Source organism: Atractosteus spatula, chromosome 10, assembly GCF_055471065.1.
Source record: "Atractosteus spatula isolate fAtrSpa1 chromosome 10, fAtrSpa1.hap1, whole genome shotgun sequence".
NCBI classification, from domain to species: domain Eukaryota; kingdom Metazoa; phylum Chordata; class Actinopteri; order Semionotiformes; family Lepisosteidae; genus Atractosteus; species Atractosteus spatula.
In genome coordinates this window covers 1,596,068-1,621,585 of record NC_142715.1, presented here as the reverse complement: position 1 = coordinate 1,621,585, position 25,518 = coordinate 1,596,068, and the positions used below count along the sequence as shown (strand labels likewise).

At 45.8% G+C, this 25,518-nt stretch overlaps 1 non-coding gene and 1 pseudogene across 1 annotated transcript; one reads left to right on the top strand and one right to left on the bottom strand.

The window, feature by feature from the left end:
• Positions 1–19,373: 19,373 nt before the first annotated feature.
• trnap-agg (transfer RNA proline (anticodon AGG)) lies at positions 19,374–19,445 on the bottom strand. The gene has a single exon. It is a non-coding gene; the product is annotated as a tRNA-Pro (tRNA).
• Positions 19,446–25,038: 5,593 nt separating this feature from the next.
• On the top strand, positions 25,039–25,157 carry LOC148824489 (5S ribosomal RNA; annotated as a pseudogene).
• Positions 25,158–25,518: the final 361 nt, after the last annotated feature.

The following is a 25,518-nucleotide window of genomic DNA, read 5'->3' as shown; positions in this document are numbered from 1 at the left end:
GGAGACATCAACTGCAAAGTGACATGACTGAGAGCCTCTTGAGTCCTGCAGATACAGGGTACCTCATCATTTTAATTAAATCAAATGTGTACTGTATGTGTAAAACTGAAGCTGACCTAACAACCATCCCCTTTTCTGCAGAGCGTGTTTAATTGTACTGTTTCAGCACATCAGTTTTTTTTTTTTAATTTTTAAATAAAGCCTTTAGACAATTAGGAGGTACTGGTATTCACAAGGTAGAAGGTGGTGTTTTCAGAGGCCTAAAGGGAAACTGTTATACCTAATGATTAAATACTTGATGAGACATTTTTTTACTGCATTGTTTATGTATGATCTGTGTATCTCAGCTGAAAAGCTGAGATAAAATAAGATGTATGCATCTAAATAACTGGACCTCAAATAGCAGACCTTATGAGCAATACTGTGTGTATTTATTTAAAATATTTATAGCTCCTCTGGAAAGTTGTTGGGGGAAAAAAACCTCACTCGCACCAAACAAATTTATATTTCTAAATATCACAACATGTTCGAATTTAAGTCATTTTAATAACAATGAATAGTCACCTAGGCGTAACAATATAAACATTTATATTGATTTAAATCGCGTTTAAATCGCCTTTATTTAAAACCCATAAACAAAGCTGATACTATTTAGACTTTTAATTATTTAAAACTGTATTACAGCAGCACAATGCACAATGCAACGTAAATCACTTTCTTTGTCTTCTGTGTAATAATGTTCACCTCTCTGTCCAGCAAATTAACAATAGTAATAATAATGAACTTTATTGTATATGGCGCCTTTAAAGGTGGCTCCTCAAAGCGCTTTACAGGTTAAAAACAATAACAACAATACTGTTAGGCTGGGCAAACGATTTTTTTTTTAAGAAATACAAAATGAGATATAATTATGTGTTCCGGCTTAGACATTAAGCATAACACGTGGGCGGCGTAGAGGTCGGCTCTGGGTTTCCCATCTACTGTATACACTGCAAGTACAACCCCCCTCTCTGCAGGAGTGCTGGCTGTGACGAATTAAACTGGTTTCACAGCGAAAGACACCTCCCCCCCCTCAAAAACCCAGTAAGTACAGTGCTAGTTAAGAAAGGCTAGGCTCCTCAATGAAATCGCTTTAACATGCTAATACGTTGGTGTAACAGTCCGGGCGTGGCAAGCTTCTAATTTCAACCCGACCACAGCGAAAGGAACCCTTCTTTCATTTGAAGACAATGAACATATTTTAGCCCTGAATGAATTAATAACAAACATGGTTTACATAAAAGACATTTTTCCAAGAAAGTTTAGCCTTTGTCACTAGTGAAACAAAGGTCACTAGCCTTTGTCACTAATGAAACCACTAAATAAAGACATAAATATAAAAATCTTAAGATTTTTAAAATACATGACTTTACTAAAATTTATTTGAAAATAAAAACTATTACAAACGCCAGGGGAGAGAGAGAACAGGGGAGGGATGTTGGTTTTGCTTAAGGGGCAGGGCTATGGAAATGAGGTCTGTTTGGGAATGTGGAGTTACATGTTCTGGCTGTTTGTGAATTATCGTTGTTGAGTATGGAGTGTTGAGGTATTGATTTTGTGTAATGCTTTATGTTGATTATTGAGGTGGATTTTGTTTATGATAAAGAGGATAAACTGGGATGGGAGGAGGGTTTGGTTTTGCATAAGGGGCGGGATTATGATAATTGGAGGAATTTGCGAGAGTATAATGGTTTGATATATTTGATTTTGTATTGTGGTTGTTATCTATGTTTTTGGTTGGTATTATGTTTATATGGTTGTTTTTGTTGGTTGGTTGTTATTATGGTTATTAATAATACGATCTATAGTTGAAATCTGAGCCTAAATAAAAAGAAAATGCAAGTGATTAGGTTTATGAGCAATCTAATTACTTATTCGTTTAAAACGCTATATAAAATAAAGTTTATTATTAATTTGCTGGACAGAGCGGTGAACATTATTATGCATAAGACAAAGATAACGATCCTGATCAGTTAAGAAATCTGTGTACGCTGTAAGTTTTTTACTTCTTAAACTTTTAAAATACACGTTTCGAATAGAAAGAAATCCTCTTCCTGGTACAGTCGCATGAAGAGAGAGGCGAAACAGCCCTACACAGCCCTGTCGCAGTACACGAATATAATCATATCGTTATTAAATTCTTTAGATACGCGATTCCATATTATATTAGCAGAAAAGCTTAAAACTACCACTTTTTCACACGCTATTTCACATGTTAGTTAAATACTTCGATGCTTAAAATGTTTAGGGAGAAATGGAATACCAGTGTGTATTTTTCCTTTAAAGTACCGATTCCTGGAATCTGTCTGGCTGACACCCTTCTGAAGTGGTTCCATAAGATCTGGTATACGGAAAAGAAAGCGTTGATAAAAAAGCCTGGATTCCCACTTCTCAGAGAGTGAGTGATCAGAAAAAGGAACAGCTGTTACACCCAGGTTTTACGCTCTCTCTCTGTTGAATGAATGAAAGCATTTTATTAAAAACACGTTTGCGTTTGTTTGGGTATTTACCTTGTAATCTGTGGTTTACATCTACTGTATTGTTTTGAGATGCCACTTTTAAAGGTGATATGTAAAATAAAGTTTTTTATTATTGTTATAGAGAAACATGATCAGATTTTCCCTGGTTCAGAAAAAAAGACGATTAAAATCTGTAATCTTTGCACTTGTACAGTATGTCATCGGAAAATACAATCAGTTTCTGCTTTGTGTAAGGATGGTGTCAAAAAGTAATCTAAGTGGTGAGAAAGCTGTGCTCCTCAAAGCGCTTTACAGGATAAAAACAATAACAACAATAGTGGCTGGGCAAACGATTTTTTTTTATAGAAATACAAAATGAGATACTGTATAATGATGTGCATGAACAAAGTTATACTGCTATTTTCCTTAGATACGCAATTAAAAAAAATAAATTTTTTGAATCCCCAGCCGAACACAAGAATCAGCGCTTTTATATATCGCCTTTAAACACATATATTTAAACACGCGTTTACGATTTAAATCAAAACGCGATTCAAATCAATATAAATGTTTATTTTGTAACGCATAGGTGACTATTCATTGTTATTAAAAAGACTTAAATCCGATCATGCTGTGATATTTAGAAATATAAATTTGTTTGGTGCGAGTGAGGTTTTATTTAATCTCTGACCAAGGGAAACGTTTCATTTTTTCAAAGAAATGTTTGTTAAAAAAAAACTTTTAGTTCCACTGGGATTTGATCACAGACCATGTGACATGGGAATCAGGAACCTAACCCACAGCGCCACCGGCGCAACCACATGCAGAGTGCTGAAAAAGCACTACAGCGTGTACTATTCTTGTGTTGCGGTACATGAATATAATTATATCGTTATTAATTTAGTTAGATACGCGATTCCATATTATATTCCCTTTTAATCAAATTCTAAAAGTATGCTTGTTGACTCCGGTATCTCTTTAGTTAAAGACTTCGATGCTTAAAATGTTTAGGGAGAAATGGAATACTGGTGTGTATTTTTTCTTTAAAGTACCAAGACCAGCCATATACTGTATGTTTATGTTCCAAAATTAATATCGTTTATGGCCTTCACACGCGTTACAGTATGCTCCTATTCTTTTTATGCTCAGCTACTAAGATTTCCCTTCAGTGGTAAAATTCAATATCTACAACGGGCACAGCAAAGACGTTTACTGTAAGTCTTTCTACGACAGACCAACGGACCACGAGTGCCCCTGTTGGTCAACCAATCACGTACCATGACCGCGCATCATCTTGCGTCATAATGCACGACGCCGTAGCCAATTACCTCTGGTACATGTCTGTAACGTGCACTTTGAATGGCTGCATCTGTACTTGGATGGGAGACCGCCTGGGAATACCAGGTGCTGTAAGCTTTTAAGTGCAGGAGGCGCCCTATCCCCGCTCGCTCGCTCATTCCCCTGTTCACACATGTAGTGCGGCTTTTCCGTCTGTTTATTTGTCAGCTTTGGCGAGACATGGGTGCTTGTGTATTAGCGTGAGCGTTTTTTATTCTGATCATGAACAGTTTTACAAGTTCGCAAAGGATCGAGGAAAGGTTTATCACCAGCTGAAAAGAGACACAGCGCTTCGGCTGTGGAGACTTGTTCGGCTGGCGTTCTGGGAGTCGCGTTTTTCAGAATTGTATTGAGATCGTTTTCCACAGAGCTCAGATGTCAAAGCACAGCAGCAGCTCTCCACAGCGATCCTCTATAGCGCCCTTTCTCCCGCAGCTCCGTCCTCATTGGAAGGAAGCAAGAGTGAAAGGCTGAAGTGAAATAGAGCGGGGACGAAGGCAGTGAAGAGAGAGAACGTGGGAAGAAGAGAAAAACGCAAGGGAAAAAAAGCAGCGTCGTAAAAGAGGTGACAGAGCTGTCCTCTCTATAAGAAAGGTGCCATTGAGCCCTGCTCTCGCTTACGGCCACACCCCCTTGAGCAGGCCCTCTGACGTCACAGGGGGCGTGGTCAGTGTGAGAGCAGGAAGAAGGAGAGGAATAGAGGATTTGTTTGTCTCAAGTAAGACTTTGTTTTTTGTGAATTTTTGTGGTTTTTGAGTGTTTTTGGTTGATTTTTGAAGCCCTCCCCTTCAGCCTAGTGCTGTTTGAGGAGGGGAGAGACTTTTGTTTTTTTGTTGTTGCTTTTGTGTTGCTTTCTGAGTCCTGTTTGTGTTTTAATGGAAGGAAAAAACATGGAGGCAGAGAATGTTATTGTAGTGGAGGAGGAGAGTGGTGTAGGAAAGAGAAGGATGAGGAATTCAGACCGACCCCCCCGGCGGGTTTTTGCAAGGGCGCATACTGTTGTGGTGAATGTGAGCGGCGTGGAGAAACCATCTGCGGGTGCTATTATCGCAGCGGTGCAGAGTTTGAACTGACTCTGGACTCAAAAGAACATGCGGACGCGGTGGCTGTGGGGCTGGATGTGCAGGGCACACCCTGCTACTGCCGCTGGCTGGAGCGGAAGGAGGTAGTGGTTTCCTTCCTCCACCTCCCGGCATATATCTCAGACGAGACTATCAAGGAGAAGCTGAGTAGCTGGGGGGTGAGAGTGATTTCAGACATCAGGATGCGCCACTACCCTGGGACCACCATTGCTGATGGCACGAGGTTTGTTCGGATTCGCTTTCCCGAGCATGTAGCCTCGTTGCCATACAGCACCCGCTTCGCCACGGCAGAGGGGGAGCAGTACTTCAGGGTCCTCCACGACCAGCAACAAAGGGTGTGTCATGTCTGCCTGGACTCGGGGCACATCGCCAAGGACTGCCCTGAGTTCCTCTGCTATGAGTGCAGACAGCCCGGCCACCGTGCCAGGAACTGTACCGCTGCCAAGTGCCCGGACTGCCTCCATGCGCTCATGAGCTGCAACTGCGAGCCGGAGCCGGAAGATCCAGCCACCGCAGGAGCAGCTCCTCGCAACACTGAGGGGGTTGAAGATGGACTACAAGTGGCCGCTGCAGCTGAGCATGGAGAGTTGCCAGCAGCGGCACCCCAGGACCCCAGTGAGCCAGCAATGCCCCAGCCGGTGATGGGGGAGAGGCAGAGGGAGGCCCCTCCAATCCTGGGTACAGCGCAGCAGAAAGGAGCTGGGGACCAGCCAGCATCTCCACCAGCAGGGGCGCCCCGTTGCCCTAACAAACCTGCTGTGTCCCACTCTGTGCCGCAAGAGAAGCGGAGGAAGGTTGCTCCACAACAGGCGGCTGTGCAGCGTGGTGCAGCTGAGATCCTACGGGCACCACCGCCACCAGAGGCGGCCCCTCAGCTTACCAGTGGGCTTATGACACCCTAGCCTGTGCAGGTAGAGAGGCAGAGGGAGGAGGCAATGGCACCAGCACCACCACCACCATCACCATCACCGTCAGCGGTTCCCCAGCTTACCGGTGAGCCAGCAGGGCCCTCTTCTGGGTCCGGGGATGAGAAGCCTGCTGGGGTCAATAAGGCGCTGCTGTGAGGCGTGTGACCAAGCGGCAGCGGCAAAGGTGACAAGACCCTGGCGACGTGGACACAGGCCCAGACAAACAGACGCCCGAGGACCCAGAGGAGCCTGAGGGGAAGCGCCTGGTTGCCCTGCAGCGGCCACAAGACACCGCCCTGCCTGGTGAGGGAGCCTCTTCAATACTCGGGCAGGCACCGTTGGCAGAGACTGAGAAAGGGGAGATGGATATGGTCGTGGGTAGGTAGGGGAAGTGGTGGAAGAAGGAATGGAGGATGGGTGTCTGGAGATGGATGGGGCAGGGACAGAGGAGGGGGAATTACAGGGCATGAAGATGGAGGGGGAAGGGGAGGTGGTGGAGATGGATGGGGTGGAGAGGGAGGACAGGAAGGAGGGGGAGGGGAGTGGGCGAGCTGGGGTATAACTGCCTGGGCCCTCGAAGGCTGGGATCCAGTGGCACCACGTCAGGCCTCAGCCCAACCTCAAGCCCAGTTCAAGAGTTGTCCGCAGACCCATCCCTGATGTCTCTGCGGTGGCGGAGACAGGGGCTGGGGAGGAAGCAGCGAGTGTTGGCAATGAGAATGTGGCAGAAAGGGTGGGGGAACTGTCGTGTGGGCCGGAGAATTAACTTCACTCTTTCCCGGCCATATGCGTGATTGCATCTTTCGCCTCTTTAAATGCCAACGGGCTGAGGGACGGAGCGAAGCTAGGGGCAGTGTTAGCTCTGCTGGGGCGGACGGATGTTGTCTGCCTCCAGGAGACCTTCTGGGATGAGGAGTGTGTCCGGAAGGTGCGAGCACAGTGGGACGGGGAGCTGTTTTACAGCAACGCCTCCGGCCTGTGCAGGAGGGGGGGTGGCCGTGCTGGTGAGGAGGGGAGTGTTCGAGAGCGTCAGGCTCCTGCACCGCGACTCGGACGGCCGGCTCCTGCAGGTCTGTCTCGGGTTTCCGGGACAGTCAGTGCTGCTCAGCAACATCTACGCCCCCAGTGGGGAAGCGGAGCGGCTCGCCTTCTTCACGCAGCTGGAGGCGAGCTGATTTCAGCAGCCAGGGCTGGTCGTCGGAGATTTTAACTGTGCACTGAGTGCGCTCGATGTTGCGGTTGGGATGACCTTTAAGAGCAGTGCTGCTCGTAGCTTCCTGGAGCGCAGTGCGGAAGCTCACGGATTCGTGCATGCGTGGCGTCAGGCTTATGGTGCGCGGAGGGACTTTTCTCGGCGGCAGGTCGTTGAAGGTGTCTTGAGACAGAGCCGGATTGACCTGTTGCTGGGGCACATGAGTCTCTTCCCGTGCCTGAGCCGGATGCGCTATGTGTTCATGACCCTGAGCGACCATGCTGTGCTTCACTTCTCTGTAGCAGGGGCACAGGAGGACCGGGGCCCCGGCCTCTGGTGCTTTAATAACGCGCTCCTGGGGGAGGCTTCATTCTGTCAGGGCATAGAAGACCTAATCCGGCAGCAGCTGCAGTGTCGCCTGTATAGGTCAGAAAAGCTGGTCAGGTGGGATAATCTCAAGTACGGCATCAAAGAGTTCAGTATCTCGTATGGCCTGTCCCGGAGGCGGGAGAAGGCCAGGCGGGAGAGAGAGCTTCGGGCTCGGATCGCCTCAGAGCTCGGGCTCCTGGCAGATCACGGCGGGGGCTGCGAGCTCTTGCTGGAGCTGAGGGGTGAGCTGCAAGCCCTGGAGGAGGAGAAGTGGAGAGGAGCCAGGGTGCGCAGCAGAGCCCAGTATCTTGCAGAGGGCGATAAGAGCACGAGGTTCTTCTTCGGCCTGGAGCAGGAGAGGCAGCGCAGCTCCTTCATCGAGGAGCTGGTGGGAGAGGACGGTGTGCGGCTCTCTGCCCCCGAGGCCGTTAGGAATGAGGTGTTTTCTTTTTATAGCGCCTTGTTTCGGTCCGAAGGGGTGGATGAGCAGCAGACCCGGGCCATGCTGGCCAGGGTGAGTACGCGCCTGTCACAGAGCGATCGTGAGCTCTGTGACAGTGCGCTGAGCTTGGAGGAAGTGCTTGAGGCACTTCGGGGCTCGTCTCCTAACACGAGCCCTGGGTGGGACGGGCTCTCCTCCAAGCTCTACAGACACTTTCAGCAGTCCCTGGGGCCCCTCCTTCTGGAGGTGTTCCAGGAGATTGCCAGGACCGGCGCTCTGACCCCATCTATGAGAAGGGGGGTGATCTCTCTTGTCTACAAAAAGCAGGGGGATCCCTCCCTTTTGAAAAACTTTCGCCCGATCAGCCTGTTGAACTTGGACTATAAGATCCTAACTCGTGTTCTCTCCCTCAGGCTCGGGAAGGTTCTGCCCTGTCAAGGGGAGAGACATCGCGGACACGGTGTGCTCCATCAGAGATGTTGTGGACCTTATGCGGGAGCAGCCGAGGGGTGGATACGTCCTGAAACTGGACCAGGAGAAGGCCTTCGACAGGGTGGAGCATTCCTTCCTGTTTGAGGTCTTGAAGAGCTTCGGCTTCAGTGAGGCCTTCATCTCCTGGGTGAGGCTCGTGTACAAGGGGAGCTGTGTCAAGGTGAACGGTTCCCTCACGAGCTTCTTTCCAGTGACCTTGCCTGGAGGCACCGCCACCTCGTTGATCTACCAATATGCTGACGACACCAGACTGACGTTGGCAGAGGTGGCGGAGATCTAGGCCATTTTAGAGGTGGTGCAGGCCTACTGCGCTGCCTCAGGCACCAAGGTAAACTTGGAGAAGTCTGAGGTCATGCCGGTGGGGAGGGCAGACCTTGCCCCGCTCCTCGGCTACCCTTTCAGGGTGGAGACGGGTCACCTGAAGGTCCTTGGCGTCTACATTAGCGCTGATGAGCAGGCCACTGGGCTTCTCCTGTGGAAGGAGAAGCTCATTAAGATGAGGGCCAATTAAATCGGTGGAGACACAGGTCCCTGACCCTAAAGGGAAGGGTCCTGCTCGTTAACACACTGTGCCTGTCCCTCTTGTGGTACCCACTGTCTGTGATGCCTCTTCCTGAACGGGTAGAGAACGAGATTAGGCAACTGGTGGTGGGATTCGTGTGGGAGGGGAAGCCTCCGCGGGTCACTCATGACACCCTCATTGGGGAAATCTCCAGGGGTGGGCTGAAGCTGTGTGATGTAGGCCTGAAGCTGAAAAGCTTTAGGCTGAAAGTAGTGAAGAAGTTCCTCGACCTGGATAATGTCAGCCTTTGGAAGATTGGTATGGCAAGCTACCTCGAGACTTGCGGGGGCTTGGGGCAGGAGACCCTCCTGGTGAGGCTGACTCCAGGGTTGATAAAACATCTGCCCTCCTTTTACAGGGAGGTCCTGCTGGCGAGGGGGTAGTTCATGTCCCAGCATGTCTCCTACACGCCGGAGACCCGGGCCCAGCTTCTGGAACAGCCTCTGTTCCTCAACCCCCTGCTGGTGTCTCGATGGAACAGGCAGCTCTACAAGGCTGGCATATCCAAGGTCAAGGATCTTCTTTATGAAGTAAAGGACGGATTTCTGCCCACTGTCATGGAAATATAACTATCAAGGAAGCCACAAGAGAGAGTTCTCACCTGAGTAAGGTCTTTATTTCAGTATTGCAATATTGGGAGCCCTGCTGCCACTTCGCAAAGTGCAATCAGAGACTCAATTTGTTACAAGCAGTACAGGGTTTTTATAAGACGTTGCGCTGTAAAAAAGCTCAGCGCTTTGTCCCTTCTAAAACTTCCCCTTTCCCTAAGACAAAACAGATTACATCATAGAGCGAGAGAAGAAGCACTAGATTTGTTATTCAAAGCTAATCAGTTACTTTCGGTTAATTCTAACGACCCAGACAGCATATATTGTTTTGGTACATTGTCTTCTAAAGTAACCTAAACAGTGTACTTTGTTGACGCACTGTTTTCTAAAATTCTGCATGTACTGTAGCACAGCAATTACATCCTTGAAATATATTATCTAAAAGCACCAATATATTTTTTGCAAAGCTCTCTACATTTTATGAATCAATTTACTTATTAGATTTCCACTTCAATTCCCTCCTTTTTATTCTTGAAAATGATTAAAAGTTAGATTCTTCATATGGACTCCCAGGAGGCTCCCATACTTCGGATTCTTGCGTTCTTACCAGAACATACTGATGCGCAAACATATTCATTACCATATTTCAAAGCATTGGAATAATATATTTTGTACAGCAACACAAAAACAGAAAGACAAGTATCACAGCTACTATAATCGGTGTTAGTAACTTAAAGAAAAACATTACCCCTAGCCCAAACAGTGATTCTAACCAGGAGAGAAATGGGTGAGGCTGTAGAATGAGGCATTAAAGCACATACATAACAAGATGCATTAAATTTCTTTAACTTTACAGTATGATTTATAAATTTGTACCACAAATTACTCATATCCCCCTCATTATCAGTTTCATTCAGCCAGTTTGTATACAAAGAGGCTTCGCGTTTAGATTCTTCCTCTTTCTGGGTGGTGACAGGCTTCCACATAAAAAGGAAAAAGGCTGTGCACATCAGTCCCAAGCAGGTGATCCCCATCTGTCCTTGTGGAGACATCACTCCTGCTCTTTGCTCAGTTCGTTTGTGACCTTTTTACAGTGGGAAGCATGAATTCAGGGCACCTGGCACGGCCCCCTCCACCTGAGCGAACACCACCTCTTTTTCCTGTCTTTCACCAGAATCCAGTCTCCTTATTCACGCATTAGTTCTTACAGCACAGGTAAATCCCTGTGGGCTGGAGCCCAGCATTGTTCTTAGGGTTTTTTTTACAAGATTGGTCAACAGCTGGGTAATAACTCTGGGAAAAATCTACACATTGTTCCACTGCCTCAGCTGTGCCGATTTGCAGAACAATTCTAGCTGAAGTTGTAAAATTTCTCTTTGGTCCGTTCCTGCAAAACATCTTATTATGAACAAACAAACCATAATAATAATTAGCATCTAGGGGAATCACTCCCAAGGGTAACCCCCCTTAAAACTATATTGTTCTACCCATCAGGTTCTGCCACTAGATAAGAGAACCTTTCCCATGAAATCATTTTTTGACCTTCATGATCCCTTCAGGGCGTACAATTAGCACAGAAGCAGCAGCTTTAGTCCACATGTTTTTCAAGCAGGATATTAACAGTATGATCATAACGAATAATACCAGACACACAAATATGTATTGAACCAGAGACCCTCTCCAGGTTCCTAGCACAGACTGTAGCCATGCACCAATGCCCCAATTATCTGTATTATAATTATGATATATATTTTTCTTCATCATAGATGTGCTTTGCTAAGTCATTCATTTGCTAATAATTGTCTAGAATACAAGTACTGTTTAGTCTTTGCTCACCTAAACAGCTGTCTATCACCCTAATAGAGAATGGCCTAAAACTGTGATTATAGCGAGGAGCATACAGTTATTTCCATTCTAATACATCTGAGTTACACTCAGACTAAAAGCAGGGCTATTTACCCATGCCAATAAACCTAAATAATCACCTCTATCAAAGGGGATTATTCCCATGAGCATCTTTTATAGCAATACAATCCCAACATGAGCTCTGATTATTATTTGTGGCTGACTGATAAAGTATTGATTCCATATCCACATTTATCAAAGTAAAACTCCTTACACTTAACAGGTACACTGTCGCCCCCCCTCAGGAAGCTCAACAAACACAGAAACAGTGACAATATAATAATTAATGTTCACTCAGTCTCTGGTGCAGTGGTTCGGTGTCAGCGCAATGCGTAGATCCAGCGATCTCATCCTGTCACTCAGATGGCAGAGTCGGTAGTCAATTGCACTTGATATGGTCCTTCCCAGCAGGGTTGCAACATCTGGCAGGGTATATCTTCCTCACCCACACTCACTCGCCATGTGTCAGGTCGTGTCTTCCCTCTACTGGAGGTCTCCAAGCGTCCAGCACCTGTTCACCAGCCCCGTGCACCACTTCAATTAACAACCTACAATACTACAATAGAGAATTATCAAATTCAACAATCCATTAGCCAAATTTATCCCTCCAGGAAGTTTAGTTGATTGGCTTGTGATGATATCAAACAGGCTCTATTACACAGTTCTGTTTGATCCAGCCCGCATCCCATGGCGTTCCTTCAGTCTGATGTCTAGTCGATCTTTTAGACTTCTGTTCCTTCATTCCACTGTTCCAGCAGACTGAGGGTGATCTCAGTCCATCTCACCCCGAATAATGCAGCCACAGCCTGTCCCTTGATCATGATACAAGCGGTAGGGCAGTGCCCACCGAGGGCTTATCTCCATCATCAAGTGTTTGGTAGACACAGAGGCAGTGACAGCAACCCACTGGGAAAACAGATTATAAGAGCCAAGGCTTCCCTTTACAATTGTAAATTGTAAACATTTGCTACTGCATGAAAGGTTTCTCAGGAGCAGGCCTTTTGAGCTGTAGCACCTGCACCTGAACTGTAGTTGAGTTCCTTTGATAAGCATCACATTGAGATACCACATAAGTGGCTACTGCTTCAAACACGGTCTCCACCCAGGTTTGGGTAACCGGCACACCATTTGACTCACACACAGGTGTCCGACAGAGTGCATTTGTCGAGCTACAAAGGGCATTAGGCTGTGAGGGCATGCAGAGCGTCCAGTGTGCTGGCAGCACCACACTCTTTTCTAACCATGTCCTTTTCTCTGCTTTAGAGGCCTCAGCCTGAATATCCTGTAGCTGTCCCCTTTTCACCAACAGAGGTTTCACAGGGGTCTCAGACTCCTGTTCTACAAGTACTGCTCACCTGACAGCTACATCTGCAAAGTTGTTCCCTCGAGTTACTGGAAACATTTCTTTATTATATGATTTACACTTTACCACAGCTACTTCAGTCAGCAGCTGCAAAGCTTCTAACAGTTCAGAGACAAACCCAGCATTCTTAACTGGAGTCCCTGCAATGTTGGGGAAATCCCTATTCCTTCACTGCCATCCAAAATTGTGGCATACACCAAATGTATATATACAGTCTATATAAATTGCTACAATTTTCCATTTAGCATATTTACAAGTTTCAATTAAATCTTTTCATTCGGTCTGCTAGTTCTACACCAGATTATTCACAGTTTATACAGCCAGGCAGGTAGCCTGCACAACACATAAACACGGCCCCTTGGCCACCGCATCAAGGGGTCCTGAATAATAATAACCCACCAGACGATGCCTATCTCCATGCTCCTGCACCAGCACAACGGCTCACAACCCATTTCTTTCACTTACATACAGATTACATACAGATGATCCGTCTGAGGGAATCCAGTCCAGGGCCAGTGTCTGCAAGAAAGCTTGTTTCAAAACATCAAAAACGGTTTCTGCTGCAGGGGTCAAGGCAATTTTGTCTTTAGACTGCACTACCCCCCTTAAACCAATATGTCACTAGACAAGCTCGTTCTGACAAGGCATTCATCCTGGCTTTATCATGTAGTTGGTTTTATACTCCTTTTTTTCCTCTCAAGATCCAATACTTGGAGTAGCCTGGCCTTATGGATTCCCTCATTAGGTAAAACAATCACAATATCACATAACTCTATTGAGTTAGTTTACATAAATGCTATTTCATGCAGTAATTCCTTATAAAATGCTGCAGTCTGGGCCTAAAATAGGTCTGGGGTGTCCCCCACCCACATCAGTAGTTGAAACTGTACATCTTTTCCCAAGCAGACTGTGACAGCTTATATTTGCTTTAAACACAACCCTTGCACCCCTTCTCCTGTAGCCTCCTGTTACCCGTTAGAAAACATTATATCACATCTTTATGCTGTTTTAGTCTAAAAACAGGACAGCTGTGCTCCTGTGTCCCCCAGTTACTGCACACTGTAAGATTATTTCACTTTTATTTAAATCCTGAGATAAATTTAGGAAGGCTACAGAGGGGTTTACTAGATTAAAACTGTTAGTTCACACACGGCTCTCGTTTCAGCTTCTGACATGTTCTTTAATTGTGAAATCAAGCCTCTTTCTTACAATTTCTCCAAAAAAACACCTTTTTTTTAGTAACTGCACACCAGCTTATTAGTAGTTTTGTCTTTGGGGTTTTATATCTCGGTATAACATTAAAGTCGCACAATAATTTCGACAAACTGGCGGCTCCCTTTTCTCCTCCTTGGGAATCTTTTTACCTCCCATTTGCAGCGCTCGCACTTCTGCATGCATGCTTCGCGAGTTATTAAATCAAATCTGTCTCCGCTGTCCGTAATATCAGGAAAGCATAGTTGTACATTCTTGGCAACATCAGGTTTTAACCCACTCAAGTAAATTTGTTTTATTACTGTGGAAGTATCTTCATTCACTTCCTTTTCATTGGCTAACCCCGAGTATACTATCCATAAAGCTATAAACCTTTCTGTAAAATCTGAAACATCCTCACTTCCTTCTGCTGACATGCTGTTACTTTTCTCTAATCAGTTTTCGGTGGGTAATGCTCTTTCAAAAATCTCCACACTAATTCCCACCCTTCTCCCAGATTCTCTCTCAAGGCGTTCTATTTCTTCTTTTGCTTTTTCTTTTTCTACATATACAACTTCGTTTCGTTCAGCCATTGCTTTTAGCTTTTCCATCAGGGATTTTTGCGTCTCATCTATGATATTCTGTTGAATTCTCAAATATTCCTCTAACTATTGTTTATTTTTATCCAAATGTTCATACACTTTTCTACATTCCTGTTCAGCCTAAATTCCGTCTGACAGTCAATATTTCTTTTAAGTTTCACTTTGGATTAATCAAACTTTTTTTTTTCTTCACACCAAACCATTTTCACGTCTCCCATGCACCCCACGGAATCCCCCAGTCGAGACAAACTGACGAACTATCACAATTCGGGAACACGGACCAGGTTCCAAATCCTGGCTTTAAACACACAGTTGAATCGAGTTACCATTTTCGGCTCTTCTGCGAATACAGTTCTAGTTACTACCTTCAGCCGTACTGCAGTCGTGTACCAGAATGCAACACCTGGATTTTTTCGCACGGGCAGGGCGAGACGCTATTCCTTCAGCAATCCCTCTTTTTCTACCCCACCTTCACAAAACAGGCATCTAAAAACACATACACCATTAACTCATTTTTCTGTTGTACTCGCTTCAGCTTCAGGAAAACCCTGAACCCACCACAGCAACATGGAGAGGACAAGGAACTTTTTAGAAAAGAGGAGTCCTTACCTCTTTTTAGAAGCGGCCGCCTAACTTTTCCTCTCCATGTCCGTGTGGTTTAATTTAGATGGATACTTCTTCATCATTTGGGTCACGTATCCGCCAATCTGCCTCCTCCTTTTTAGAGGACGTTGTAAACCTTTAGGAACAATATGATCTAGCAACAAGGTTATGTCACTGTAATTAGGCTTAAGACAATCAAGAACAAGGCTTGCCTTTCTTCTAAATTCTTTACGATCATCAGGCAATTTAGGAAAATACTTAACTAATGCAAATAATTCACTAGGAGACCAATGTCAATGTACATATGCTGGAGTTCCTTCTGGACCTGGAAAAGTGCACATTGGCATTTCACGAACAAGTGAAAAGGCTTTGGCTCCGGACCGCTTTCTAATTTCAGTGGAGACTTTTTCTTTTTAGTACGCATGGCCATGACTTTAGCTGCAGCTTGCTGTTCTTTAGTTTCAAGACTAGTCTTTTTTGAAGCTTCCCATTATTTCTGTGATTCCTCTTTCCATTACATAAGTTTTCCAATTCAATTTCTTTCCTTTCTTCTCTTTCTCTTCTAAGTTTCCCCTTCTTCAGGAAACTTGTTTTTTCTAATTCAACTTTCCTCTGTTCATTCTGATTCACTTACAAAGATCCTTCATAGTTATGGGCCCCTAATTATCATATATAAATTATGTGCAAGTTCCCTTACACCTATTACCCTAGCTTTACAGTTCATGAACATAAAAAATGTTTCTACTCTAACCCAGGCTATAATTTTTTCTCTGAATTTGTCGTACATGTACTTTTGCTGGACTGCTCGGTCCCATTTTCGTCTTTGAATTTTAATTTCCCAATTTTACCGATTGGTGCCTTACTTAGAACCTTATCACATTAACTACTCCACAGAGCAAAAACCACACGTCTGTGTTAAGATAAGTTCTTTATATGAGTCCCAGACTCATCAAACCCGCGTGAGAACACCCCTGTGGCTCGCTTCTCAAACTATTCATTTTAAAGGATCACTTACTGACGTCAGACAGCTGCCAATTCTCCAGACGCGTCTCTGGAAGGATAAACAGTTTATCCTCCGAGGTTCGTCCAATTTTGCTAAAATTGTCTGGGTCCGGATGGAGTTTCAGCAGCCGTTCGCGTTCAGGTTTGTGATCCCGGACGAGCCCCCAAATTGTCATGGAAATATAACTATCAAGGAAGCCACAAGAGAGAGTTCTCACCTGAGTAAGGTCTTCATTTCAGTATTGCAATATTGGGAGCCCTGCTGCCACTTCGCAAAGTGCAATCAGAGACTCAATTTGTTACAAGCAGTACAGGGTTTTTATAAGACGTTGCGCTGTAAAAAAGCTCAGCGCTTTGTCCCTTCTAAAACTTCCCCTTTCCCTAAGACAAAACAGATTACATCATAGAGCGAGAGAAGAAGCACTAGATTTGTTATTCAAAGCTAATCAGTTACTTTCGGTTAATTCTAACGACCCAGACAGCATATATTGTTTTGGTACATTGTCTTCTAAAGTAACCTAAACAGTGTACTTTGTTGACGCACTGTTTTCTAAAATTCTGCACGTACTGTAGCACAGCAATTACATCCTTGAAATATATTATCTAAAAGCACCAATATATTTTTTGCAAAGCTCTCTACATTTTAAGAATCAATTTACTTATTAGATTTCCACTTCACCACCCAGGCTATTGTCGACGCTGTGCGAGAGGTCGACGATGAGCTGCCTGTCAGTAAGATCCATCAGGATTACGAGCAGCTCAAACTCGGTCTCCCGGACAGTTGGCTGGAGAAGCTCCATCTACAAGACGGGGCAGCAGACCCGGCCTGGCCTGAGCTGAGGGTGAAGTGGGGGGACCGTGGGGTGGACCTCCTGGGGCGCACCACCAGCATGTTCTACAGGCTGATGGTGGCGAAATGCTTCAGAGTGCCGGTCTCAGAGGTGTTCTGGGGTAAGATCTTCCCCCAGCTCGAGCCAGGGCGTACTTGACGGATCTGCTGGATGGCCTGTTTCGCTCTGTTCGAGGAGCTGTTCTTGACGGGGTGCCCTGGAAAGAGCTGTTCCTCTTTGGGTACCGCAGGTCTGAGGGGGAGGGTTAACGCCATTTTAGTGAACCTCCTCCTCAGCCTAACGAGGACAGCTGTCTGGGAGAGGAGGAACCTCATGATGTACAATGGCCTGAAGCCAGACCTTGTCAGGCTGTACATTGCCAGGGTGAAGGATTGCTTCTCTCTCAGCCTGGCCTACTGCAGGGCTGAAAGGCGGATGGCCGACTTTCGCAGGATCTTCTTAAAAAATAACATCTTTGTGGACCTGCGGGAGGAAGGCCTGTACTTCCGGCTCTGAGATGGGGGTGTCTTTGAACAAAAGACACACACAGCTCCACCCTTTTCCACCCCTGAATAGCATTGGCGAGTTGAATAGCATTCAATTCACATCGAATATCATTGGGCCCTGAATAGCATTGGCGAAGCTCAGCACTGGGCCACTGGGCACAATTTCCCACCGTTTCCATAGTGTAGTGGTTATCACGTTAGCCTCACACGTGGAATGTCCCCAGTTCGAAACAGAGCAGCTTTTTTTGTTGCCACGCACACTGTTTGGGGATTCGCCTAGCGCTGTGATCGAACAGACCCACTCACCTCTTAGTGTGGCGGGATCTGCACAGTGCATGTTGCAGTGCTTTCTGCTTTCACTTCAATGTGCTTCCTGATGTCGAGTTGTGTGCTGTGCAGAGGCTCTGAAAGCGAGAGCAATGAAAAGGTGCACAGCGCTGTGAAAGAAAACACAGAGAAGTGAAAGGCAGTCCTTTCTCTAAGACCGGGGTAAAGTTAGCTTGAAGTTCGAAAACGATTTTGGCACACCTGCAGTGCTTTCGCGAAATCTCTTAGAGTTACAAAAACACTTGCTTTGTGTATAAAATGCATTGTGAATGCTTTCTCAGCCTTTTTTTTTTTACCACGCTCGAATATTGTTTTGTCCATATCTTCACAATGGAAGCACAGAACGTCTTCAAACCAAATGCATTTTAAAGACCACAACTTGTGGAAATTTCCACAGTCTCTACATCAAACTTTCAGTGAGCTAATTTCGTTTTTTAAACCTCCGGTTTTTCATCGATACGTAATTACGCACTAACTGGATCCCGGAGGACCGCTGTGTGCACATGTTCACAATGCGAGAAATACTGTTCAATACGGCTTCATGCGAAAAACCCGTATATGACCTTAGGAAGCAGAACAGTGCAGTCTCCAATTACCCAGACTGTAAGATGACAAGATGAGTTGATGGAAAGAGCACAAAAGTTCAGCTCGTACAATAGGCAACGAAGGTCCCAGCGTCATCATCGCACTTGAAAGGACTGCCTTGCAGACCAAGGGCAGTGGGCGGTGCCCGGTAAGAGGGGCAGAGGCGGTAAGACATGATGCCGAGAAGCATAAAGCGAGGGGGATTAGCTCAAATGGTAGAGCGCTCGCTTAGCATGCGAGAGGTAGTGGGATCGATGCCCGTATCCTCTAGGTCTGAGTTTGGAGCTCCAGGAGCCTGGTGCTCTCCTTTAGCCTCTGCGACTTCTGACAGGTGCTCCTCCGTTGCGGAGAGAACGTCCTTCAGTTGTCAAGCGTTGAAGGGCCACACCTCCTTCCCAACCTCAGTCTGCACTGAGTGCGTCTCCGGCATTTTCTCGTCCAATTTGTCAGCTTAGCAAGTGAAAAGTATATCCGAGTGAAAACAGTGCTGATAATACTCTCACGAATTGTTAGAAGATGTGCTTTTGATCATCGATTGCTTAACAATCACATTCGTTCGACTTGAGCCATCAAGCTCGTAGTTTTCCTTCAAATCTTGAAAGCTCTCAGTGAGAACATCATAGGCTGCAGGACACCCCGTAACTTGAGTACTTCAACAGAAAGAAGAGCAGACAGCTCCACAAATATGCGAGGCGCAGAGAGCGCAAGGCGAGCCGCACACGTTTCGGTGGCTGAGAGAGGGCAGTTTTAGCTTCTGCATTTCCCAAGTAAGGACGCATGACAACAAGCAATCGCGGTGCTCATCTACAACATAGTGGTGATGAGTTTTCAATACGTGTTCTTTTGAACGAGCAATGAGGTTGCCGCCATGGACAGCTGACTGCACGCTCTCATTGTGCCACGTGATGAGTATTCACCAGGCTCTTTCAGTCAGTAGTCACATTCCATCGTTTGCCATAAGCAGACGCTGGGAAGTGATGTGGATATCAGTTCCCAGTCTTGTGGACGAGGAGGAAGAGAGCACACAAGGGCTCATCCGGGAGTTGAACCCAGGACCTTTCACACCCTAAGCGAGAATCATACCACTAGACCAACGAGCCGCAGCAGCACTTTCCATTTCATTCTGTCAGCGAGCTTGAGGACGGGAGGAGAGGCGACATTCGCTCGTCCAGTTAGACCTTCATCAATAAGTCAAGAAAGCCGCAATTACAAGACTGCCTTGCAGACGATGGGCAGTGAACTGCGCCCGGTAAGAGGGGAACAAGCGGCACTAGGTGACGCCGAGGCATAAGCCCCAGCGAGGGGGCTTAGCTTGTATGGTACAGCGCTTGCTTTGCACGCGAGAGGTAGCGGGATTGATTCCCGCATCCTCCAGGTGTGTGCTTAGAGCAGTGGTTCTCAAACTGTGGTACACGTACCAGCAGTGGTACGTGGCGTGCTTCCAGGTGGTACGCCAAATGACCCTGGAACTGTATTGTGTGCACTGAAAAAATCGGGACGGGTTTTCATATTTTGGATTTTTATACGTGTCGAATACGCAGCCTACACACTACGATACAGTGCGCGCTAATACTTCAGTGGACATTGTAGTTTCATTTCATGTCAGAAGTCCGAGTGACGTTTTTAATGGCTGAGTGAGGGCACGATGCTGAAGCAGAGTGGCCACTTCAGCCAGAGAGACTTGTGCTAGGTGAGATCTGAAAGACGGACTCGCAACAGAAACAGACCAAAAATGTATCGGTGAGATCAAAAGGCAAATGCAACATTCAGCAGAGGGCGTCTAAAGATTAGGGAACGGGCGACTGAAATCCATGTGAGGCAAACTTTCCGGTGTGTGTACTGCAGCTGAGCTTGTTGGCATAATTGGTAGTGCGTCAGTCTTGCCACCTGAAGGGCCTTAGTTTGATCCTCACACGGGGCAGGGCTGCTTCCTCTCTTGCTCTTTTCAAACACTTGCAGCAACTGTTCGCTCATAACCACGTCTGGAATGCGTGACCTTTACACGGGCGAGAAGCAACACCGCATCCCTTTTCTAAAGAACATTCACATTCAGAAATAAGTCAAGAAATTTGCCATTACTTTCGCTCGCACTGCTGTCAGCCTGCCCATGTTGCCAAAGAAAGATTCACTCTGCGTCAACATGACAGAACAGCGATCACTTGAAAACAATGTTCCACACTCCGTGAGCAAGAACTTCAGTGTTTGCAGTCACCCAATATGCTGATAGTCAAAGGAGCGCAAAACACGAAGCGTCAAAAGACAAGATGAGTTGATGGAAAGAGCGTTGAATTGATGAGCACAAAAGTTCAGCTCGTATCCTCTAGGTCTGAGTTTGGAGCTCCAGGAGCCTGGTGCTCTCCTTTAGCCTCTGCGACTTCTGACAGGTGCTCCTCCGTTGCGGAGAGAACGTCCTTCAGTTGTCAAGCGTTGAAGGGCCACACCTCCTTCCCAACCTCAGTCTGCACTGAGTGCGTCTCCGGCATTTTCTCGTCCAATTTGTCAGCTTAGCAAGTGAAAAGTATATCCGAGTGAAAACAGAGCTGATAATACTCTCACGAATTGTTAGAAGACGTGCTTTTGATCATCGATTGCTTAACATTCACATTCGTTCGACTTGAGCCATCAAGCTCGTAGTTTTCCTTCAAATCTTGAAAGCTGTCAGTGAGCACATCATAGTCTGCAGGACGCACCGTAACTTGAGTACTTCAACAGAAAGAAGAGCAGACAGCTCCACAAATATGTGAGGCACAGAGAGCGCAAGGCGTGGAAAGAGCGTTGAATTGATGAGCACAAAAGTTCAACTCGTACAATAGGTAACGAAGACTAAGACTTGCAGACTAAAGGCAGTGGGAGGTTGCTGTTTTGAGACGGAGGCATTGGGACGGTTGGCCGAGATCTATTCTTCTTAAGGAATTCTTCATCGTGAAAGATCGGTCCACAGGTCATCTAAAGAACTTACAAATTTTTTGGACTCAGGGAATCACGAGCTACCGGAAGGGAGTGAAGTGCTGAAACACATGACATGCCCTCTTGATCTCACATGCACAATTCTGCTGCAACATGCACAGCTACCATCCACACCAGGCAGTGGGGATTCAGCAGAATTTTCTACGCCACCTGCAAATACATATCCAGCTGCACACATATACATGGCCCCTCTGTCCTTTTCAGGATCTCAAAAAAAAGCATAGCGTGGTTTTCCTGCAACCTGATTGACCGCATCTCCCTCAGAATGTGCCCCGCTGCATTCATTGCTGAAGCAGGATGGAGGCTAACAGACATGCCAGAACAGTTAGGCTCAGCGATCTTTCCAAAATATTGTGGTTGTAGTGGAAGAAATATGGTTTAAATTGTACCTTGGTATTTCAAACTCTCTCTAGAATGTTATCTATTTCTATTTTATTTTGACAGGAACTGTTAAAAGGCTAATGACACTAGATGAAGAGAGAAGAAAGAAAACACAACGTTTCAGCCGTGAAGCCCTCACACCTGAAGAAGGCTCCACGGCTGAAATGTTGTGTTTTCTTTCTTCTCTTTTAAGCATGGAATAGACCTATTACTTGTTCCTTTGCTGCCTACACATGCTGACGCAGCTCCCCACTTGAACTGCTAATGATACTAGATGCCTGGTAGTTTGTGGTACTTGGTTATTGTCTTATGTTTGCTCAAACTGCATATGTGTGATTGCATATTTTTGTGTATTTTCATATGTCAATATTTAATTCACTGACATTCCTGTATGCTTGTAAAGAAGGCAGATTGGATTTGACACCTGCTCATATATGTTAATCTTTGTTGTGCTGGAAAAACTGATAAAAAGTGAATGAAAAAAGATCTCTCCAACATTTCCCTTCTCTTGGCCATGGTTACACTACCCTTTCTTTCTGTCTTTTGTCCTTCTACAAAGATTCCAGGGCTCTTTATTCACCATAATATCAGAAGCCAAAAATAACCATCTAATGTGTAAACAGCATTTGTAATGTTGGTAGCTGGAAGAGGTTAAGTATGTTTGCAAGACCTAGTTGATTACACCAGACTTACTTTGTTGTTGTCAGTTTTTTTTTCTCTTTTAAAGGCTGTGCTGGACTGTACCACTATCATAGAAGATTTTTTTCAGGACACATCGCAGTTCCATAGTTGAAGTTATCAATAGTAGAATTCCATAGGACATTATTTATCAACATCTAACACTACCCAGTGTGAGACTCTGCCAGTAAACCTCAGAGCATTGAGTTCTCCACTGGTGAAGATGGCTTTCTGAAGTCATGAAATCCACTGCTGGGATGCCTGAGAGACAGTGATTGAATCCTGGCTGGAATTAGGCTCTCTCTTAGTGTTGATCTGTGGGAATTATGTGGTAAAAAGGGAAAACTCCTTTACTTTAGTCACTTTGAAAGTTCAAATGTACAGATCTTCAGAAACCCCAGTCTGAAGGATGAAGCAGGTTCTGCTCAAGGAATTGCCTACGTTTTGCTCCATTCACTCCAAGCAGATAGTCCAACATTTGCCTTCTCTTGGCCATGATTACACTGCCCTTTCTTTCATCTTTGTCCTTCTACAAAGATTCCAGGACTCTTAATCCACCATAATATCAGAAGCCAAAATTAACCTTCTAACATGTACAAATCATTTGCAATGAAAGGAGGTGGAAGGGTTTAAGAATGTTTGTAAGACCTGGTTGATTACCACACATAAACATACTTTGTTGTCAGTTTTTTTTCTCTTTGAAAGGCTATAGGAGGGGCGTGATGGACTGTACCACTATCATAGAAGATGTTTTTCTTCTAAGGACACTTCTGTAGCGGCAAGGTTTATTTAAAATACAGGAATTAAGTTTGCTGCTCCCTTGCCAGTCCCTCTCTCCCTCAGCTCAGTGCAGCTGGATACAGAGAGGCCATTCCATCTGGTTCACATTTAAGGTGTTTTTCTAGCTGACAAAGTTTCCTGATAAGGAACAGCTCCCAAGGCTGAGATTCACCAGCCACCCTAATAAATGGTCATCTCTGGCGCCTTACTGTCTGGGAGATTCCATGGGAGAGTCTCATCCCAAGGTTTACAACCCTAAGGTCAGAGGTCATTGTTACTCATCCTCCACCTCAATCAGCCAATCAGGAACTGGTAGGGCAGGGTAACCCCATGTGGGTCTCGAATGCCCACGGAACTTTAAGCCACTGAACTACCGTAGTTCCTCCAGATAAAACAGGCAGCACAATGCCTAGTTAGTGTTGGCTTTAACTAGCAAAGTTTGTGCACAGGAGAAAAGATGACTGTGGGTCCCAGCAAGTCAGGAAGAGGACCAGTTCGTTCCTGAAGAAGCGCTAGTTCTGAATAGTGATTCAGCTGTCCACAGTTCCGACCTGTTCACGAGGCTTGCTGCTGGTGCTAACCTCGGGTGGATCCTCTGGTTACTCTATGGCAACCTCCGCTCTAGACTCTTAGAACAAAGGAAAGTTCTGGCACTCGGACACACTGGCTGTTCCGTGGTTGTCCGGGCTGAGTCTCAGGATGGTCAGGAGGCGCGCTGCGAGAATGTCCTGCCTTTGGGAGCCTTCTGCTCCTGGGCCGTCCTGCCCTGGAATTCTCCTTTGAATTCCCTTTAGAAAAGTCCACAGAATTCAGAATTCTCCTGAATCTCTCAGGCTCTCTGTGTTGCCTGTTTTTACCTGGAGGAACTTCAGCTCGTTCATTGGCTGAAAGTTCCATGGGCATCAGAGTCCCACGTGGGTTACTCGGCCCTACCAGTCCCTGATTGGTTGATCAAGGTGAGATATGAGACACTTACTCCTGACACTTAGGAATGCAGTCCAGATGTCCATCTGGCACTCCCTTGACAGATAGGCGACAATGGATGACCATTGATCATGATAGCCAGGCTTAGCTAAGTGCATCCCCCTTTGGGAGCTGTCCCTTATCAAAAGAAAACATCTTTAAATCAGCCTGCATGAATAGTTTCTCTGTGGCTGCACCACAGAGATGAACAGAGAGATGGGGCCTCATTTGGGAAAGCCCACAACACTTAATTCTGTCTTATTAACAAGCATTGCTGCTACACCCCCTTGAGCACGCCTGCTCTTGTCTGATCTCAGAATCTAAGCAGAGACAGGCCTAGTTAGTACTTGGAAGGAAGACCGCCTGGGAATACTAGGTGCTGTAAGCTTCAAGTGCAGGAGGCGCCCTATCCCCACTCGCTCGCTCATTCCCCTGTTCACACGTGCAGTGCGGCTTTTCCGTCTGTTTATTTGTCAGCTTTGGCGAGACACGGGTGCTTGTGTATTAGCGTGAGCGTTTTTTATTCTGATCATGAACAGTTTTACAAGTCCGCAAAGGATCGAGGAAAGGTTTATCGCTAGCTGAAAAGAGACACAGCGCTTCGGCTGTGGAGACTTGTTTGGCTGGCGTTCAAGGAGTCGCGTTTTTCAGAATTGTATTGAGATCGTTTTCCACAGAGCTCAGATGTCAAAGCACAGCAGCAGCCCTCCACAGCGATCCTCTATAGCGCCCTTTCTCCCACAGCTCCGTCCTCATTGGAAGGAAGCAAGAGTGAAAGGCTGAAGTGAAATAGAGCGGGGACGATGGCAGTGAAGAGAGAGAACGTGGGAAGAAGAGAAAAACGCAAGGGAAAAAAAGCAGCGTCGTAAAAGAGGTGACGGAGCTGTCGTCTCTATAACAAGGGTGCCAGTGAGCCCTGCTCTCACTTACGGCCACACCCCCTTGAGCACGCCTGATCTCGTCTGATCTTAGAAGCTAAGCAGGGATGGGCCTGGTTAGTACTTGGATGGGAGACCGCCTGGGAATACCAGGTGCTGTAAGCCTTTAATTGCAGGAGGCACCCTATCTCCACTCACTCGCTCATTCTCCTGTTCACACGTGCAGTGCGGCTTTTTGGCTTTTTATTTGTCAGCTTTGGTGAGACACAGGTGCTTGTGTATTAGCATGAGCGTTTTTTATTCTTATCATGAACCTTATATACTGTATCTCTACATCCCATAACCTTTAACGGCAGGTGCCTGGGTGTTGACATGTTGTGATGTAATATTTATTTTAAAAGTAAACATTTTAGTAAAGTCTGTTATATTGTTAAAATCTATAAGCGTTATAAATATCAATTTTTGCTCGTGCTTATAAGTTATCGCTGCTAAATGTGTCTTATTCAATTATTTTAACACTTTTATG